General features: G+C 34.3%; 2 long non-coding RNA genes across 4 annotated transcripts in view; one reads left to right on the top strand and one right to left on the bottom strand.

Moving 5' to 3' along the window:
• LOC105074787 (uncharacterized) overlaps positions 1–14,627 on the bottom strand; it is a 455,371-nt gene that overhangs the window by 33,989 nt on the left and 406,755 nt on the right. Inside the window, exon 12 of the long non-coding RNA XR_012505515.1 lies at positions 13,683–13,800. This is a non-coding gene — a long non-coding RNA (uncharacterized LOC105074787). The remainder of the gene's footprint in view (positions 1–13,682; positions 13,801–14,627) is intronic.
• The window catches only part of LOC123618926 (uncharacterized), a 566,149-nt gene that overhangs the window by 512,931 nt on the left and 38,591 nt on the right, over positions 1–14,627 (top strand). The window lies entirely within an intron of this gene.

The raw sequence follows: 14,627 nt of genomic DNA, 5'->3' as shown, positions 1-14,627 counted from the left end.
GAGTTACTATTACTTTCTGTTGAATTTCACTTTGAATTTGTCTGTAGAACATCCCATTTCCTCCTCATTCCCCCAGAGTTAAATACTATTCTAAATTTTGTAATAATCATTCATGTCCTTTGTTATATGTATCACCCAACAAGATAATGATTAGATTTGTCTGGTTTTAAACTATAAAAATGATATTCTAACATATGCTTTTTTCAACAACCTCCTGTTTCATTCAGCATTATTCCTTGAGATTTATCCATATTCGTTGCATGTAGGAATAGTTAACTTAGAATTTGTATAGTGTATATTTAATAAATATATAACTATTTATATATTTTGCCTAACAATGGTCATTTGTGTTTTAATTTTTCTTCTACTCTTACAATGCTTCTGTGAAATTATTATATATATCCTCAGTTCACATGACATGAACAAGAATCTTTATTAAAGTCTATATCTAGAAGTAGAATTACTGGATTGTAATATATGCAAATTTCCAAGTTCAATAGTTAATACCAAATTATTTTCCAGTGGCTAGACAGGAATTTAAACTCTCTCTTGCAGTGCTTTAAGAGTTCCGGTTGCTCTGTATCCTAACCAGCACTTAATTTTTAAAGACATTTATTTTTGTCAATGTGGTGGGTGCAAAATAGTATTTCTGTGGTTTAATTTTTATTTTTCTAAAATTTAATGTAGGTGGATATATTTTTATTTATTTTTGGCCATTTATTTTCTCTTCTGTGAAATTTATTTGTATGTATTTTTGCCCTTTTATCTATTAGGTTGTTCACCATTCCTTAGTGATTTTTATAGTGAAATTCTTTATAGTGTATGTGGATGACATTATTTTTCAATTATAGGTGTGCAAATGTTATTCTCTAGTAGTTTTTTTATATTTATTTGTAATCAACAGAAAAGTTTTTCCTTTCTTCAATCAACAGAAGTTCTTAATTTTAATGTAAATTATGATTTTTTTTAACATCTGGTAATTAACTTTTTTTTTTAAGTAGTCAGTCAGTGTGTCAATTTCTGGTGTACAGCACAATGTCCCAGTCATGCATATACATACATATATTCGTTTTCATATTCTTTTTCATTAAAGATTATTACAAGATATTGGACATAGTTCCCTGTGCTATACAGAAGAAATTTTTTAAAAATCTATTTTTATATATAGTGGCTAACATTTGCAAATTTCAAACCCCCAAATTTATCCCTTCCCACGCCCTTACCCTGGTAACCATAAGATTGTTTACTATGTCTGCATGTGGTCTGTTTCTGTTTTGTAGTTGAGTTCATAGAGTCCTTTTTCTTTTTTTTTTTAGATTCCACATATGAGTGATATCATATGGTATTTTTCTTTCCCTTTCTGACTTACTTCATTTAGAAAGATGATCTCTAGGTCCATCCATGTTGCTGCAAATGGCATTATTTTATTCTTTTTTATGGCTGAGTAGTATTCCATTGTATAAATGTAACACAGCTTTATCCAGTCACCTGTCGATGGACATTTAGGTTGCTTCCATGTCTTGGCTATTGTAAATAGTGCTGCTGTGAACACTGAGGTGAATGTATCTTTTCGAATTAAGAGTTTCCTCCAGATATATGCCCAGGAGTGGGATTCCTGTATCATATGGTAATTCTATTTTTAGTTTTTTGAGGAATCTCCGTACTGTTTTCCATAATGGCTGCACCAAACTACATTGCCACCAACAGTGTAGGAGAGTTCCCTTTTCTCCACACTCTCTCCAGCATTTATCATTTGTGGACTTTTGAATGATGGCCATTCTGATTGGTGTGAGGTGATACCTCATTGTAGTTTTGATTTGCATTTCTCTGATCATTAGTGATATTGAGCATTTTTTCATGTTCCTTATTGGCCATTTGTATGTCTTCTCTGGAGAATTGCTCGTTTAGGTCTTTGGCCCATTTTTGGATTAGGTTGTTTTGTTTATATTTAAAGACCCAAATAATTCACTCTTAGCTCAGAGGTTTTTAGTTAATTAACTAGTACTAAGGAGTATGTGATGGTTAATTTTATGTATCATCTTGACTGGACTAAGATATCCAGATAGTTGGAAAAGTGTTATTTCTGAGTTTGTCTATGAGGGTCACTCTGGAAAAGATTAGTATTTGAATCCATAGATAGAGTAAAGAAGATTGTCTTCACCAATGCTGGTGGACATAATCCAATCTACTGAGGGCATGAATGGAACCAAAAGGTGGAGGAAGGGCAAATGATGGCCATTTTGACTGGTGTGAGGTGATACCTCTTTATAGTTTTGATTTGCATTTCTCTGATAATTGGTGATATTGAGCATTTATTCATGTCCCAATTGGCCATTTGTATGTCTTCACTGGAGAATTGCTTCTTTAGGTCTTCTGTCCATTTTTGGATTGGGTTGTTTGGGTTTTGTTGTTGTTGTTGTTATTAAGTTGTATGAGCTGTTTATGTATTCTGGAAAGTAAGCCTTTGTCAGTAGCATCATTTGCAAATATTTTCTCTCATTCTGTAGGCTGTCGTTTTGTTTTGCTTATGGTTTCCTTTGCTGTGCGAAAGCTTGTAAGTTTAATTAGGTCCCATTTGTTTATATTTGTCCTTATTTCTATTGCCTGGGTAGAGTGCCCTAGGAGAACACTGCTAAGATTTATTACAGAGAATGTTTTGCCTATGTTTTCCTCCAGATGTACTGTGTCTTGTCTTATATTTAAGTCTGTAAGCCATTTTAAGTTTATTTTTGTGTATGGTGTGATGGAATATTCTAACTTCATTGATTTACATGCTACTATCCAGTTTTCCCAACACCACTTGCTAAAGAGACTGTCTTTTCTCCATTGTATATTCTTGCCTCCTATGTTGATGATTAATTGACCATAGGTCTGTGGGTTTATTTCTGGGCTCTCTATTCTGTTCCATTGATCTACATGTCTGTTTTATGCCAATACCATGCTGTTTTGACTACTGTAGCTCTGTAGTATTGACTGAAGTCTGGGAGGGTTATTCCTCCAGCTTTGTTCTTTTTCTTCAATATTGCTTTGGCAATTCTGGGTCTTTTGTGATTCCATATAAATTTTAGGATTGTTTGTTCTAGCTCTGTGAAAAATGTCCTGGGTGATTTGATAGGGAACACACTAAATCTGTAGATTGCCTTGGGCAGTATGGCCATTTTAATGATATTGATTCTTCCAATCCAAGAGCATGGGATATCTTTCCATTTCTTTAAGTCATCTTTAATTTCCTTAATCAGTGTTTTATAGCTTTCTGTGTATAAGTCTTTCACCTCTCTGGTCAGATTTACTACTAAGTATTTTACTGTTTTGGATGTGATTTTAAAAGGGATTATTTCTTGATTTTAAGTGATTTTGTATCTTCTTTAAGAAATCCATTTGCTTCCCCAAAGTCATAAAGATATTTTATAATTTCTCATAAAAATTTAAAATATTTCTTTAGCTTTTAAGTTTTAATCCATCTAGGACTTGTTTTTGTATATGATGTGATGTAAGGGACAAATTCTTTTTTTTTTTTAACAGTTGGAAACTGACTGTTTAGTTACCACTGACTGTGCAATGTATCAGTTTCCCTGTTTTAGGTCGTGTTTCTATACAATGGTGGGTCTATTTCTTGGCTCTCATTTGTTGGTATATTTTCTATCTTTGTGGCAAAACGACACTCTTAAATGCTATAGTTTTATTATAAGTCTGGATATCCAGTAGAGCAAGTTTACCTGGCTTTTGCTTCAAGAATGTTCTGATCATATTTTTCTCTTTCATATATATTTTATATATGAATATATATGCACTTTTCTCTATATATATGCATATATTTTAAAAATTACCACAATGTATGAAAAATACTGCTGAGGTTTTGATTAAATTTGTATTGAAAGTATAAATATATTTGCAGAGAATTGACTTTACTATATTGAATCTCCATATTCTTGAAAATGGTATACTTTATAAATAATAAACTGCTAAATTCCTATTAATTCTAATAATTCATCTTTTGAGTTTTTCTTATAATGTCATCTGCTATTTCTTCCTTTTCAATATTTAGGACTTTTATGTATTTTTGTTTCACAAAGAATTCCAGAACGTCTAGTATAGATGAATGGAAGCAGTGATAATTCACCAGTATTTTGTCATTGTTTCCCCCACAATTAAACTTCTGGCTTTGTTAATACAGTAGCTTTATTTTCTATTTCATTGATTTCTGATCTTTATTATATCCTTACTTCTACTTCTTTTTGTACTTTAAAATTTTTGGGTTTTTGCTAACTTCTTAAGTTTGATAAGTAATTTTCAACCCTTATTTCCTATTCTGTGATGAATATTAAGGCTATAATTTCCTTTTGAGAATTTGTTGTTGTTGTTGCATCCAACAAAATTTGAAATAGTCCTTATTATTGGTCTCATCTAAGTATTTTCTAATTTCCATTATGAAATCTGCTTTGACCTATGAGTTGTCCTGTTATATATGACTTTAGATCTTTTTAAACATATTCTTGGTTTTGTTGACTTTAAATGTATCTAAATTTTAGCAATTTAAATTTTAAAGTAATTTAATATTAAGCAGTTTTGTTCTGTGTACATTGATTCTTTGGAATTTTTCAAGACTTTCTTTATGAAACAACATATTCAACGTGTGTTTGAAAAGCTAAGTATACCACAGAATTTGGGTACACTGTTCTTTACCTGTGTTTCACACATATTTTATTTATTAAATGAACTCTAGTTTAATCATGCTGTTAAAATCTTTTATACCCTTACCAATTATTTTATCTTGATCTAGTAATTTTTAAGAGGACTGAGATGAAAAGCCTCATTTTGAGGTCAAATTTTCACTTCATATTTTGTGAAGTTATAAACACCTAATAATGTAAGTTTAAAATTAGCGTGTATTTTTGATGAACTGAAACATTTATTATTTTTTATCTTCATTTCTAGCAATAGGATTTTTGCCTTAAAAACTACTTGATACTAATATTGCAGAGTATTGTTTTCTAGATTATCTCTTTCTTAAACTAGCTCTTTATGAATCCAGGATCCATGCAGAGGTTGGTGTGTGTAGAGCAAGACTTTGTCTCTCCTCCCTCATATGTTCCAGTCATAAAAACCTAAGCTCTAGGCTACTCAAGATCAGTAGATACACCCAGGGCAGCAGTTACCCCAGTACTTATTAACTTCCCTGGACTCATGCTCATGTTTCATTTCTGGCCCCAGAGCGTTTGCATTCCCTTTTCTTACTTGAAAACAAACTTATTTATTAAAGAAAATATATAGGTAGACAGATATATGCACAAAATTAATTATTAGGTATGTAGACAGAGTTTTAGCTCTCCTGTCTTCAATATTGCCAGAAATGGATATCCTGTACTTAAATATCTTTTAAATACACCCAGTTCCCATCATCTCCACTGCCACTAACCTTGGTCAGGTCCTCACTTTTTCTCCTGCCTCTTTTCCCCTTCCACCCATTTCTACTACCTGAGCCTCCTTTCTGAAACATAGATCTGTTGGGGTCCCTCCCCATTGTTCTCAGCATAAGGTCTGAATTATTTACTGTGGCCCAAACACTCCTGATGAGTGAAATTGCTTATCTCTCCATATGCTTGCCTCATATGAACTTACCCAACTCCACAATGTTTGATTCTGCTCTTAAAGTTGCTACCTACTTTTGCAGAATTTTTTATGTGTGCTTTATAAACATTATCTTAGCTGATCCTTGCAAAAAATCTTATTATCTCCCGTTTTATAGTGAGAAGTAGAAAGGGTAAGTGACCTAACCAAGGTCATACAGCTATTAATTGGAGAACCTGGATTTCATCCTATGTCTGATTGACTTCAAAGACCCTTGCATTAATTTCTGATCCTCCTATATAGTTCCTTTCTTATTTCTGGGCTTTTGTTCCTTTTCCTAGAACTCATCTCGTCTTTCCCTCTCCATCATGCCTCATTCGTCCTTGAGGTCTTACTTGCTCAAATGCCCTTTTTAATGTGCCTTTTTCCTCTGGCATAATTTCTCAGCTTCTTTACACTTTCACTTTAGATGCTAAGCTGTGTGACAGCAGAGATGAACTCTACCTTGTTCTCAATGGCATCTTGAGAATCATGACATAGTTTCTAAAAAATCTCTCATATACTGGTTCCAAAAGTTGCAACATAACTTAAGAAAAGGGATTTTGTTTTGCAATAAATCAAAGTATGGGAATTTTTTTTTTTTTTCCAGGAGAATCAGTCAGTAGTTCTTAGGTCAAAGAAAGTACTGATTTGATTTACTGTTTTCAGTGTAAAGCTGCTTCTCATCATCAAAATTTTATAAATAAATATCAAAGTGGGAGTTATATTTTAAGAGCAAATTCTTTAATAAGCCCATACAATGGTGGTTTAATTGCATATTGAGCAAGATTTTCAAACTTTGTAATATTATGAGAGAAATGTGAATTCCATAAAATGAAAATCTAAGCATTATAATCTTTACAGGATCTATTTCTGTCAGCTCTATTGCTTGATTAAGAATTCAGATAAATGTGGCTAATGCTTTCTTACTACTTTTATGAAAGAATGTGTATTTTCATCAGGAAAAAAAATACCAATATTTGCTCATGTTTTTTAGGCACTAATACTTTATTTTACATTTTATTTTGAAAAATTTTGTCAGACTTTTCTTGTTTCCATGTGAAATATGTAATACTAGATGGTATTTACCTTCAGAATTTAAGAAATTATTTTTAAAACTAGTTAAACTAGTACAACCAATGAAAAATTCATTTTCATTGTTTTTCATTGTAGTAAATTTGAGGATATTTTTCAGACCCATCATTCACTTCTAATTATATACCCTACAGAAAGGCATGCTTAAATACACTATGCTAGATGTGCACAAATGTCACAGCATCCTTATTCATAACAGCCAAAAGTTGTGAGTAATCAAAATGTTCATCAGCAATAGAATGGAAAGTAAATTAAGGTGTATTTATACAACGGATTATTGATGGCAATTAAAACAAACAAACTACAGATATCTCGCATCGTGGAGAAATTAAGTTTCTCCATCAAGTGAAAAAAGTCACACCAAAGAAATAAATTCTATATGATTCCATTTATAAAAAGTTCACAACAGAAAAACAGAATTTTATTATTTAGCACCCCATTTTCAGGTGGTAAAACTATCAAGAAAAGCAAGAAAATTATTACTGTAAATGTCTGGACAGTGATTTCTTTGAGTTGGGGGGAGTGTTATAATTGGGTAGGCTGTTGGCAAAGTTCTATTTTGTAATCTGTTGGCAGTTACATAGATGTTTGCTTTATTATAACTTAACTTATTAAATTGGACACTTACATTTTCTATACTTTTTATTATATTTGCATAATTCATAATAAAAGGAGGATAGGATCACAGTAGAATTTCACTTTTGTTTGCTTGAAGTCCAGAGCATAACTGAAAGATGCAGTGAACTTACCAAATTCTAGCAGCATGTTAGTCTATACCCACTGCTCAGGGAGGAAATTGAAGGAATTGAGGAAAAAGAAGATAGTTTGTTTTGGCTAAAGATTCAACTTTCTTCATTACTAGGATGTGTAAAACTCTAGTTTTCCATTAGAGCAATAAGGTAGGTTGAGCCAGTCAAATTTTTTTTTCTACGGATAGTGACTGGGTTTGCAAACGAAGGCTGTAGGACAGGACATTTTAATACAAAGGCTAATCATTTTAATGCCTGATATTCCTTTTATTATTATGTTCTAAGGAAATTTGTAATTCCACCAGACACAAGTGGGAAGAGTTCTGACATCTTTACTTCATCAGCCATTCAGTGTATGGAATAAGTTATAGAAGGGTCATAACCAGGTGTGAATGAATTGGTGAGAATTTTGTAATGCTTCTTGCTTTTCTGTAGTATTCAAGAACAAACCTGTTAATTCATTAAATAAGTATTAATTGACCAGCAACTCTGTTGAAGTTCATAGTGCTTGAGCTAGGAATATAAAGATGATATGCTTTTTGTCCTTAACGTGCTTCAAATATTTATTTCTTATGAGTTAGGCTTTTGAAATTTAGTATTTTAGCTGTGGTTCATTCAACTGTTTCAATTTAATTAAGAGAGGTATATTGTCAGCTCCATTTAATTTTGTTTCCTCCAGCCATCTGAATTATAAGTTCCTTACACAAATTTATTTATTTATTTATTTATTTATTTATTTATTTATTTTATTTTATTTTATTTTATTTTATTTTATTTTATTTTATTTTATTTAGGTGGGGGAGGTAATTTGGTTTATTTATTTATTTTTAGAGGAGGGATTGGGGATTGAACCCAGGACCTCATGCGTGATAAGCATGTGCTCTACCACTTGAGCTATATCGTCTCTACTTCCTTACTCAATTATAGATGTCTTAAATGATTGAGTCCCTTAGTTTACTTTAATCTGGATGAGAATAATGTTTTTAGAAAAGAAAAACAAAAGTTCACGTCGTTGAGAAATATTTAGGAAGTTTGGCTAAAAGAATGAAGGAAGGAGATGGTGCATTCAGTTTTGGAGGTGTAGCCTTTCAGATGGCTACAGCCAAGCAGAGAAGTTGAGTAGTTAAATATACAGGACTTACTGAGGCTCATAAGAAAATAGTGCTTGAGGATTTATTCCTTGGATTGGATGCTTTCATGTGAAGATGTAAATGAAGCTATAAGCATAAAGGGGTAATTAAAACTATAAATGATGCTCCTCAGAAGAATGTACAGAATGATAAGAGCCAAGGGCCTAAGAGACAGCCCTGAAGACACTGATATTTAGAGAAATGGCAGTGGAAGAGAAAGACAACGAAAATGACAGTGTGTGGTATCATTAAACCAAGGAAATTGTGTTTTAAGATGAGAAATTAGTCAGCAATATCAAGTTCTACAAGTAAATAAGGCAAGAGTACTCATTAGAGATTTAGAAACAAGGCATTTAAAAACAGTTTCAGGAAATTCTTGGGGTGGTTTCCAGATTGCAGTGGTCTGGGGGATGCACAGAAAAGGAGGCCAGGGGAAAACATTGACTGTAGGACACTTTTTCAAGAAGTTTCCCTATGAAAGGGAAAAATAGGACAGTAGCTCAAGAATGACTAGAGGACAAAGGCATTGGGTTGTTTTTAAAATTGGAGACTTAGGTATATTGAAGCACTAATTTTTGAGAAGGAGCCAGTAAACACATGGAAATCTGGGGTTAAAAAATGGAAAACACAAGATTTTTAAGGAACTGTGGTCCTTGAAAACCTGAGACAGGGGAGGGGGAAGGAGAATCCACAGCACAGATGGAAGGATTGGCCTCATGCAGAAGGAATAACACATCTACATGTGTGATGGAAGAGTTAGAAGCCATGGTACTGAAGTCCCTTTGCTTGTAGTGTTTGGATGATGGGTTCTGCTTTCTTTGTGAAGGGATAATAAGCTGAGGGTAAAAAGACAGCTAGCATAGAGGAGAATGGAGATAATTTTTTTGAATAATGGGAAAGAGAGGTCAGGAACTAAGGAAGAACTGATCTGATCTTGAGGTTTTTCCAAGGAAGATGTAATATAGAAGGAAAGTTTGGCAAGAAATTTGAAGTAAAAAGAGAGGTTGAAGGGGCAGACCAGGGAATCTAAGTTAGTTAGGCATTAGATTGAGTCTGATAAGAAACACATAATTTTGAGGATTAAAGGTCTTGATCAGTTTGGAGACAGGGATGACTGAATGAAGTTGTTGTCAGAGAAAGCAATTTAAGATTTTAGAGGTGGCAGTCCAGTTCTAGATAATAACAAGTTCCAAGCTTGTATAAGGCAATTGATGGCCTGAATGGAAAATGAACATATCTACCATATTGGCCTGTACATCCTTCAATCTGCCATATTGGCTTACATCTTTATCTCCAAATATTTGTTGGTCCCTTTTAACTTCACCTACACTATCCAATTATTTATTTAACTTTCTATTCAAAATCTTTTGAGTGAGCTTGGTCTTCCGCTGACTCATGTCTTTCCATATTACCTCAGTATACTGGGATTACTTCCTATTCTGTCCTATTATGAATGCATAATATCACTGTGGAAAATCAGTGGCCCACACGGATTACCAGGATGTGCTGCAAAAGTTACATTCCTTGTCCTGCCTTTTGTTCATCCCCGTATTTGCCTCATGCCTGTGCCTGTCTGGGAAGCGAGTCGCTTTTTCCTTCTCTGTTAAGCTCCATCAGCTTTCTGAGCTAGATGCCCTCTGCTCTGTTCTTATCGCTCCCCATGTACACATCTGTTTCAGCACTGCTGCATTATGTTCTAACATTTTGTATGTTACTCCTTACAAGCCTTTACATTTCTTAAAACAGGTGTGAGATGTATGTTTGTGGAGGTGGATCAGAGTAAAGCCTTATTCAGTTACTTAGTGGCTATGTCATTCAGACAAATGACATTCACGTTCCTAGCTTCTGTCTTATCAGGGAAGAAGGGCACATCTCATAGAGTTGATGAGTTAGGTGAAATACCTAATGGAGGGGAAGCCTCCAGTCTAGTATCTGACAGAAGACTAAAGTAAATGCTTCTAACTTAATTTTAGTCTACTTTGTGCCATCCTTGTATTTTTAAATTGATATTTAATATGTATTGCTATTCACATTTTTATAAGGATAGCTTAACTCATCAACTCTATAGTAAAGTTTCTTGAGGATAGGAATCGTATAATATATTGCCGTGTGTTCCACATTACTTAACAGATACTATAAATATGAATACTTATGAACAATGAATATTAAGGATTATCAAGCAAATGAGCTACTTTCATAGATTCTGTTTGCTCTCCTAGCTCTGAGACAAAGGAGGCAGGATGATTGTCCTTTCTAAGAACATTTTCAAACTCATATAAATATGCCTGTGTTCAATGACACAATTCAACTGAATTCAACTCTAACTAAATGGGGGTTAAAAGCATGAATTGAAATTTTTATACCATAAGAAGAATGCTTTTTTCCTTCAATGAGGACGAGCCAAACTTCACATAATCTAGTCTGTATCATTTGTAGTGCAGAAAAATTCTAATCTGGGCTACTCACCACACAAGGACAACCACATGAAATAAATGCCATCAGATATATAGATGCCTATATAACACCTGAATCATTAAATCCCCTTTCTCTGTGTTCTGGCACTATACAGGCATAGCATTTAGCTGCATGTTATGTTAAAAATCAAGACAGACAAAAGCCTTGATATAGATGACCTACATCAAATAGTTTTTCTCAGCTAAGAATACAATTTTTAATGAATATTGTATACATTTATATATCTAGTGATTTCTTGGTGATGATAACAAAGCCTGTTTCATAACAGTACAGTAGAAAGATTTAAAAATGTCTCATTATACAGAAAGAAGCTGAAGTAACTTAGAGTAACTTAATAGTGAGTGCATAGACACATGCTTGTTTCTCAGTTCTAGCTATTCAGAAAGAAGGCAGGTGTAACCCTCACCCATCAAGTCCATGCCTTTATTCTGGCAATTTAGTATGGTACCGATCAGGAAGTTTTGAATAATATGCATGTCACAACCTCAGAATGGAGAGCTGATTTGACTTGTCTATTTGTTTGTACATATTTTGAATTTTTTAAAATGACACAATACAACTTGAAAAAGAAACATTTGATTGCAGGAGTTCGTATGTACTCTGTAGATGTTTTCATAAACCTTCTTCATCTATATTTTCGGCAATTTTTCTTGGACGTCTAACAAATACTCAAATCAGTTTGCCTCTCCACTCACCCTTTCATAATGTTCGTGACACAATCCTGTGTAATTTGACACCTTGGAACTTTAAACAGACTCGGAATCTTTTGGACCTTCTAGCCATCATCAATTCACATAGTGTGCAGTAAATCCAGCTCAAAATAAACAACACAGATGGAATCGAAGCTTATAGTACAATGTCAGCAGTATCCACAGATTGACAGAGCTAGTTAGGCTGCCAGATGCACAGAATGTTGTTCTATCTACTTGTTCTTTATAACTGGACTTGATGGAGTACATCAGTGTCAAACTCCTTGCTGGTTTCCACACGCACACGCACAGAAACGCACCCGCATAAACACGCACATTCCTGCGCTCTATATCGGCGGCGCCATCTGCTCTCAGCTTTACATGTGGTAGCTAACTAACTATCCTACTGTGCCTGGGTCTCACCGACTGCTTTCCCTGGAAACAAATGACAACAGTTTTTATCTTGTGCCCTCCTTGGCATTATAAAATAAGGCTCTTAACATTTCCATACGCATATATTTTACATGCATTTTAAAAAAATTCTGTTCTCCGTTTTATTTACTGATTCCCTAGAGAATGGCAGTATCTCTTTTTATATCTCCCCCAAAATGAGATTTTCCTAAGGAACTTCACATACCAAGATTGTTTTTTCTAGCTCCGATTTACATAAAAGCAATATATATAAAAGCCATGGGCCCTGGGATCATTTTGCTCTTTCCACACTTTTGTAGGGTGCTACATACTACTTGTCAAATGAGGATGTAAAAAAACTTGGTGGGGGGCGGTTCAGTAGAGGCAAGACATTCCTTCCTTCCCACTTTCCCTCTATAAAATTCCACTGGCAATAATGACCTGCTGGAAATGTTAAGGCGAGGGAGTTGTACAAACATGAAGTATTTTCATACACAAGTATCTTGCCTACAGCAGAAAGCTCATGTGTTTTGCTGTTCCCAACTGCAGAATTTTTGCCTTGACCTCGTTGCCATCTCTTGTGAGAGCTAGACATGTAGTAAGATATAAAAAGGGATAATCACTTTTTCCAAACTTACAAAATTCAATTGTAATGTCTTTTCAAAGCACTACATCCACATTAACTGGGAGTATGAAAAGTCGTAAGAAGGATATATGGAATGAAATGACAGAAAGATAACCTGGGTTTTGGCCGTACCAGGTATCTTTTCCTGACCCATTTCCACGTCTGGCACCTGTCTTAATGACAATCTTTTCAGAAGATCTACGGAAATTATACTTACCTTCTGGTAACTAGGTAACATAATCTCCTAGAGGCTAGCTAATTGCAGCCCACGCTAACCTCACATACAGTAACTGTTAAATTTTTCATTTCTTTCAAATTATTATGGATCAGTGGAGAGGGTATTGATTTGATTCATTAACGGATTCCTAGTCTGTTCCAAGGTTAATGATTACATGTATCTCAATTACATCCTTAACAGGTTATACTATATGATTTGTTTTAGCTGCTTTGTACATTGTGTATCTTCCCTCCGCTGAAAGGCTTCTTAGCACTTCATGATGTAACAAATCTTTCTCCTCTTGTCCCTGAAACAATGGACCTGCTTTGAGTAAACAAATCAAAGCAGGACAAAAATAAATTATAAAAGCTTTTTGTAGGATTCTCTAAGAATCATAGCGTAACTGTTTATTTTAGTCAGGTAAATAGCCTGCAATTCATTCATGTTTAAGTATGGAGCACAGAGGGGGTCAATCCTTTTTTTGGTATTTATACTACTTTTCTTATGTAGGAAGCACTTTTTTTTTTAACTTTGATCTTCTGAATATACACACAATGCAGTTTTATCTTCGAAGAGCAGAAGCAAAATATATTTTACCTGTAATTGTTCCAGCAGAATCCAGACACATTTTAACTGCTCTGAAAAGCCCCCAAAATATTAAATAATTCAAAACATAATATTCACGTGACATTCTTGAGGATGACAAGTCAAATGATTCGCAGGTACATCTCCCATACTGTCCATGGATAGGCAGGCAGGAGGACAGAGATGCAATGGAGGGTTCCCAGGGCAGAGAACACATCTGTCAATTAGAGGACAACACAGTAATTCTGACAAGAGAGAAGACAATTCTTTATTCTAGTCTTTCTATTTCCTTTTATCCCCTTTCTACTGCCTGCAACACAACTTGCCTCTGTATATTTAAGCCAAGCAAACTTCTCCTGTGTCCTGAACTAGAGTTGGTGAATCATGGGACAGTCTAATCTTGCTTTCTTTTGATGAGAAAACTCTGCTTCTTGCACATAGTACTGTAGAGTCCAGAGCAGGAATTACATTTTAAAGAATCTTAACAATTTTACTACCCACTTGTATTCTGAACAAGCAAAGCACCAGACTGCCCTCCTTTCTGGAACCCCTAAGATTCTGACAGTTTGGGGACTCAGAAGCCAAATGGGAATCATCAGGAGGAGAGACTTCAGTTATACAATCCATTAAATAAAACAATAGAGCCTGCAGCTGAGCTATTAAAAAGAGTAGAGCAATTTTTATTTCAATGGCTACATTTTATTTCCTCTTCTGAGTGACTGTTAACAAAGGGCCGCTGAAAGGACTGGATAAAAAGCAGGCGTCAGATGCAGGATCCATGAGTTAAACAACATTATTAGATACAATTTCATAAAATCTAGTTGCTTTTTTGCTACTAGAAATCATGTCCTTTTGTCAACTTGTGGTCACATCAGCATTTCTGCTGATATAATTTGCTCCAGCTGCAGAGCATAGCTGGCCTGCAAATCAAGAACCAGAATGAGGACAGGCAGGAATAACTCAATGGCTTGGATAATGTGCAAATCACTACACTTCTCGCTATTAGTCTACTTTTTTTTTTTTTTCAGAATATTTGGAAGAGGA

The sequence above is a fragment of the Camelus bactrianus genome, chromosome 3, assembly GCF_048773025.1.
Source record: "Camelus bactrianus isolate YW-2024 breed Bactrian camel chromosome 3, ASM4877302v1, whole genome shotgun sequence".
Classification (NCBI taxonomy): domain Eukaryota; kingdom Metazoa; phylum Chordata; class Mammalia; order Artiodactyla; family Camelidae; genus Camelus; species Camelus bactrianus.
Note: the sequence above shows the minus strand (reverse complement) of the source record. Positions and strands in the feature narration are given on the sequence as shown.